This window comes from Camelus dromedarius, chromosome X, assembly GCF_036321535.1.
Source record: "Camelus dromedarius isolate mCamDro1 chromosome X, mCamDro1.pat, whole genome shotgun sequence".
Lineage (NCBI taxonomy): Eukaryota > Metazoa > Chordata > Mammalia > Artiodactyla > Camelidae > Camelus > Camelus dromedarius.
Window position 1 is genome coordinate 90975903 of NC_087472.1, and position 6582 is coordinate 90982484.

Genomic DNA, 6582 nt, shown 5'->3' on the forward strand with positions numbered 1-6582 from the left:
TTGCATTTACACTTGAGTTGTCTAAAATAAGAAAGCCATAACCAGGAAATTCAACAATATATTTTCTTGTGCTTACTCTATTTTCTCTCTGGCCAAGTCCTCAAGTAATCGGAAAACACACAGCCTTGCGTGCATTCTGGGGTATGGGAGTGACATGGTGCCAAGGAGGCTGCAACTTTTTTTGATGTTGCAAGTTGTTGAGAACCAAAAGGTTCTCATTGGCACTGGTCACATTTAATATATTTAAATTTGGAAAGCCCTAACATTGGTATCCTTCTTGTTGCATAGGTCTAGAATTTTATTAAATAGCTCAGTCAAATGTAGCCCATTTACTCCAGTCATAAAGAGAACAGAGAAAAACAACCGGGGATCTGTTCCAAATGCTAATCTCTCATAAGTAGCTCTCCAAGCAATACATGAATGTACTCTTCTATCAAAAGCATCCATGAGATGTATTAGCAGGTCATCTGTAGGTCCCCTTATGTGTGTGCATGGAGCGAAGTGTGTGTATCTGCACAGTAGAATTTTTTTTTCTTCAGGTGTAAAATTACATGAAGTTCTACCCTCTTTCTAAACATGTCTTCTTTCTGGGTTTAGATATGTCCTTTATGATGTAACACAAGGATTAGCCAAACTTTTCCCATAAAGGGCCAGATAATAAATGGATTTAGGCTTTTCAGGCCATATGGTCTCTCACAACTAAACTCTGCCATTGTAGCATGAAAGCCATCATAGACCATCTGTAAACATGGGTGTGGCTGTGTCCCAACAGAACTTTATTTATGGACACTGAATTCTTCCTGCAATTTTCACACATCATGAAATATCATTCTTTTAAAAACTGCTTGCAACCAGGCATATACAAATGTCAAAACCCCTCTTAGAAGTTTATAGACCCCTGACCTAGGACACTAATTAATGGAGCAATCATCTGACAAAGAAAGCAGAGTCCAGGCGTGAGCTCTCCAATGCCTTTTTGGCATCTCTCTTTTCTTTCTGAATACATTTCTCTATGAGAGCTCATTTCTTAAAAATGTTAAGCAACTCTGCTTTTATATATAACCGAAGGGAAAAATGGCTTCTTTGTGCCTCTGTATCTTTCCAAGTAAAGATAAAAGCCATTTGATAGCAAATTAGTCTTCTTTTTCTTTGCACATAATTTTGTGAGTTTAGGTCTTTCCTTTTCCTTATTTATTCTTTACAAAGCTTCAGATTTCTTTGTCTGAGTGACGTGACAATGATCTGTGAATTGGCAACACGAGTAACAAATCACTAAGTTGTGGAACAAAACTCATTCTGATAATGGCAGCTTATTTCTCTATCCCAGAATCAGCAAATTCCATCCTTCAAGACCTTCCATTATGCATTGTGGTTCTAGCCCTATATTGTCTTTGATTATAGTATATCATAAAGACCTGTGTTCAATCTGATCCTTTTTGATTTTCCAATTTAGATCTTAAGAAGTGAATAAAATCAATGTCAGCATTTTGACAGCCGTAGTCCTTCAGACTTTGTTCCGCATTTTTTATAACGCACGTTGCTCTATACTCTGGTGATACATAAAGAATGTTTTGCAGTGTTTGCATTTATCTCATTGGAGTGAATGTTTCCATCTGATACAGAGGAGGCTGGATGCCTCCATGTCCAGATAAAATTGCTCCACAGTTCATCTTGTTCTGGATGGATTAAGTGGGTCTGATGAATCTTTTCATGTTACTTTGCCATCTGATGCCTTACGACTTCTTTGGTAAAAATACTGGATTTATTTAGCAGAAGCTTTAACTTTTTAAGTGGCTCTTTGAATACTAAACCTATTTGATTTTCTTTCCATAGTCAAGGTGATGTGACATCAATCTATTCTGAGTGGCTGAAGGCTCCCCTTGAGGCACTTCTGCTCAGGTATTATTCACATACTCCTTCGTTCCTGTGTTACCACGAAAAAACTTGCGTGAATGCATATTTTCAGTGTAAGCCTTTTCCTTCTTCAGGTTAACCATGAATTCAGTTCAATTCAGTGATTGTTAGGGACTTACTAGGTGCTGAGTTTGGTGCCAGATATTGTGAAAGGTACAAATGTGAGTTCATGCCCAACGTCAAGGCATTTACAATTGTCCTGAGAAAGAAGAGCCCAAACACCAATAACTACTAAATGGAATAGCATATGCAGACTGGGTTTTAGATGGAGGGCTTTAGATAATGGAGAGGTTACTTACTGCAGGCTTCATAATATCAATTTTAAGTTTCCTTTGCTGTGCATATTAAAGTACTCACTACTGTCCTCTTCTGTCTGGTAAAATGAGGCAGCCACTTTCTGCTTTGCGGTCAAACTATGAAACTTTTGACTCTGAAATTAAAAATGCTTAGTCCCTTTTTCGCAACAGGTTTGCTGCCAGGACACAGGTGTCGTGAAAACCACCGCTAAATCTAAGCCAAATGGGAAAGGAGAAGACTCACATCAACATCGTGGTCATCGGACACACACATTCAGGCAAGTCTACCACCACCAGCCATCTGATCAACAAATGTGGTGGCATCGACAAAAGAACCATCGAAAAGTACAAGAAGGAGGCTGTTCAGATGGGAAAGGGCTTCTTCAAGTATGCCTGGGTCTTGGACAAACTGAAGGCAGAACGTGAGTGTGGTATCACCATGATATCTCCCTGTGGAAATTCGAGACCAGCAAGTACTACATGACCAACATTGATGCCCTAGGACACAGAGACTTTATCAAAAACATGATTACAGGCACATCTCAGGCTGACTGTGCTGTCCTGATTGTGGCTGCTGGTGTTGGTGAGTTTGAAGCAGGTATCTCCAAGAATGGGCAGACCCGTGAGCATGCCCTTCTGGCTTACACTCTGGGTGTGAAACAGCTAATCGTTGGCGTTAACAAGATGGATCCATTGAGCCACCATACAGCCAGAAGAGATACGAGGAAATTGTTAAGGAAGTCAGCATCTACATTAAGAAAATTGGCTACAACCCTGACACAGTAGCATTTGTGCCAATTTCTGACTGGAATGGTGACAACACGCTGGAGCCAAGTGCTAGCATGCCTTGGTTCAATGGATGGAAAGTCACCCGTAAAGATGGCAACACCAGTGCAACCACGCTGCTTGAGACTCTGGATTGCATCCTGCCACCAACTCGGCCAACTGACAAGCCCTTGCGTCTCTCCCTCCAGGACGTCTACAAGATTGGTCGTATTGGTACTGTCCCTGTGGGTCGAGTGGAGACTGGTATTCTCAAACCTGGCATGGTGGTCACCTTTGCTCCAGTCAACATTACAACTGAAGTCAAGTCTGTTGAGATGCACCATGAAGCTTTGAGTGAAGCCCTCCCTGGGGACAACATGGGCTTCAACTTCAAGAACGTGTTTGGCAAGGATGTTCATCACAGCAATGTGGCTGGTGACAGCAAAAATGATCCACCAATGGAAGTAGCTGACTTCACAGCTCAGGTGATTATCTTGAACCATCCAGGCCAGATCAGTGCTAGACTGTCACACAGCTCACATTGCTTGCAAGTTTGCTGAACTGAAGGAGAAGACTGAACGTTCTGGGAAAAAGCTGGAAGATGGCCCCAAGTTCTTGAAATCTGGTGATGCTGCCATTGTTGACGTGGTTCCTGTCAAGCCCATCTGTGTTGAGAGCTTCCCTGACTATCCTCTTCTGGGCCATTTTGCTGTCCGTGACATGAGACAGACAGTTGCTGTGGATGTCGTCAAGGCAGTGGACAAGAAGACAGCTGGAGCTGGCAAGGTGACCAAGTCCGCCCAGAAAGCTCAGAAGGCTAAATGAATATTATCCCCAATACCTGCCACCCCAGTCTTAATCAGTGGTGGAAGAACGGTCTCAGAACTGTTTGTCTCAATTGGCCATTTAAGTTTAACAGTAAAAGACTAGTTAATGATAACAATGCATCGTAAAACCTGGAAGGAAGGAAAGGGGAATGTTTTGTGGACCATTTGGTTTTGTGTGTGTGTGGCAGTTTTAAGTTATTAGTTTTTTAAATCAGTACTTTTCAATGGAAACAACTTGACCAAAAATCTGTCACAGAATTTTGACACCCATCAAAACAAAGTTTAATGGAAAAAAAATGCTTATTCCCTACACTTACCAAATTTATTTAGTATTTGTGTAGTGGGGGAAAGGTTAAAAAAGGATGCTGTTTGAGACATGACCAATTTTGTTTTGAGTTCATCATTTCATGTTGTTTGGCTGAACTGACTGCTCAGTTCAAATTGGGAGAGCTGAAACCTAGTTAGGTTCAGCCTGGGTGTAGACAGTGGCAGGTTAAAGCTGTGTCTAGGAAAGCAGAGGTGGAGTTATTAGGGAACAGAGGTGAGAGGAGATAATGGGGTGAGGAACTGAGAAAACAATCAAGATTTGACAGATCGGAGATGTGGCCTGGGCAAGCACTGGGCCCACACACAAGTGTAAACATCAATCAAAAACCTAAACCAGAGATCACAAAGGAAGACATCTAAGAGACTAAAGGAAAAGAGCAATTCAGCAGAGAATTAAATCAAAGGAGAGGAAAGACCTTGATAAAATGAATCAAAGGCTTGTCTTCACCTAGGACTTTTTACTCTCCTCTTGCGAAACCCTAGACTAAACCCCTGGGCTGTTCAAAAGGGCTGATGATTATGAACATCTGACTCTAGTAAAGAGAAAATTAAGAGGACTGTAGTTCCCTGAAGCAGAAGCGAAGACAACATTCTTTCATGTTGCTTCCTTAAGCCTATCACCAGAAAAGATTTTTTTAAAGATAGATACCATCGTTAAATTAGCAAACTGAGATTTAACTATTTGGATTAAACTTCAGCTAAGGATGGACCCCGGTACTCCTGAGAATGGCCATGAGAATGTAGTATAAATCAAGAGCTTCAAGCTTTTAGTTCTCATTCTACAAGTACTTAAATGGCCGATTCAGAACTGAAGATGGCTATATATTTATTTCTCCTCTCTTTCCAAGCTGGCACTGTTTCTCTTCCTTGCAAAGGACTTTATGTGAGAGTTCTCTGATAAAAGGTATTGCTCTGATAAGTGCAGGTGCTACTGGAACATAGCCCATCACCACCAGCTCAGCCACAAAGAGTTGTATCTACAGATCACAGCAAAATTGAAAAAAGCAGGAGTTGGCCCCATGGAGGGACCTAACGGACCGGCAGCTGTCAGTTCATTGTTTAAACACTTGCTGTTCCTCAATGGTGATTTTTTTTCCCCTAGAAACTCGCTCAAACCAACATATGACCCTTTTGTATAATCTATATAGACTGTTGGTTTACTGCAGAGCACTTAAAATTGAAAATACAAAAGCTTTCTTTGAGTGTTAAAACAAAACAGCTTCTGACTTGCTCTGAAAATGCACATTGTGGAGATTCTTATCTGGATGGGCCTTTGATTTCTGGCCAAGTTTAGAGGAGGATGGTCTAATAATAAACCAGCAAAACAGTCTGAGTAGTAAATTCACATAGAATTTTTCAGAGAATCTGGAGATAAAATCCCAGAGAGAAATTCTCAAAACAACCCCCAAACCAATAAATTTCACTCCTCCACCTCCTCTATGATGAAAATGAAAGCACAAAACAACAAGCCTCCTTGTTATTAGTAAGAGTAGGTTATTTTCGTTCTTTATATTAAAAAAAAAAAAACCACTTACTAGCTGCTTCTGATTACTTTTAAATATACATGCTGATAGCAGAAAATTGGAAAATATCCATAATCCCACCATTCTAAAATAACCATTTTTTCTATAGACATCTATACTGAGAGTTTTTTTAATGACAGTTTTATCACACTGTGTGTACAATTTTGTAGGAGTAAGTTATTCTTGAAAAGGTAGTGAAGGTCGGTTGAATCTTTGAGAAACATCAACTGTGAAGGTTAGTTGATGACAACAGTTCTCACTTCTCTGATATACTTTCTTCCGTGGCTTCTGCCAAATGTAATACATCTTGCAGGATCAAAAAAGACAGTGATACTTTAACATAGGAAGAGAAAAATCAGTCAACTTAAATACACAGAGAATTGGGGCGGAATCAAATGCTGGTCTTAGCCTTTTGACAGTTCCCCTATGTTAATCAGCAAAAAAAAAAAATTCTGCAAGCTTCTCATTCCATCCTATTCTACCCTCAAACCAATCTAAATCCCCCTTATCTGGGCCCCTAGATGATCGTGACTGCAAACAGAAGATATGCTGTAGAGAGAGCTGGCTGAATCCAAATAAAATCTCTGTGGCATGTGAGTATGCGTGTATTTCAGTGCCAAGTGTGGATGTGTGTATTTATGAGTGCATGCATACCTCTCGGCACACAATCATTTGTAATAAATACCCCCAAATAAAGGCATTTTAGTTTCCTGAAGGGCAACACCAAATAATCATGAACTAACTGTGACAAAAAAAAAAAAACTACCCTTTTAGTATTACCCAAGCTCTGTGCTAGTGATTCTGCTTGCCTTACCTAATCAAATTTTTTCCTGGTCATACTATTAAAACTGCAACCTACTCCCCACCCCCTGCCCTAGCACTCCTTTTTTTTCTTTTTTCTTTTTTAAATTGAAGTATAATCAGTTACAA

General features: G+C 40.2%; 1 pseudogene; it reads left to right on the top strand.

The window, feature by feature from the left end:
• The first annotated feature begins 2387 nt into the window (after nt 1-2387).
• Nucleotides 2388-3927, top strand: LOC105098293 (elongation factor 1-alpha 1-like; annotated as a pseudogene).
• Nucleotides 3928-6582: the final 2655 nt, after the last annotated feature.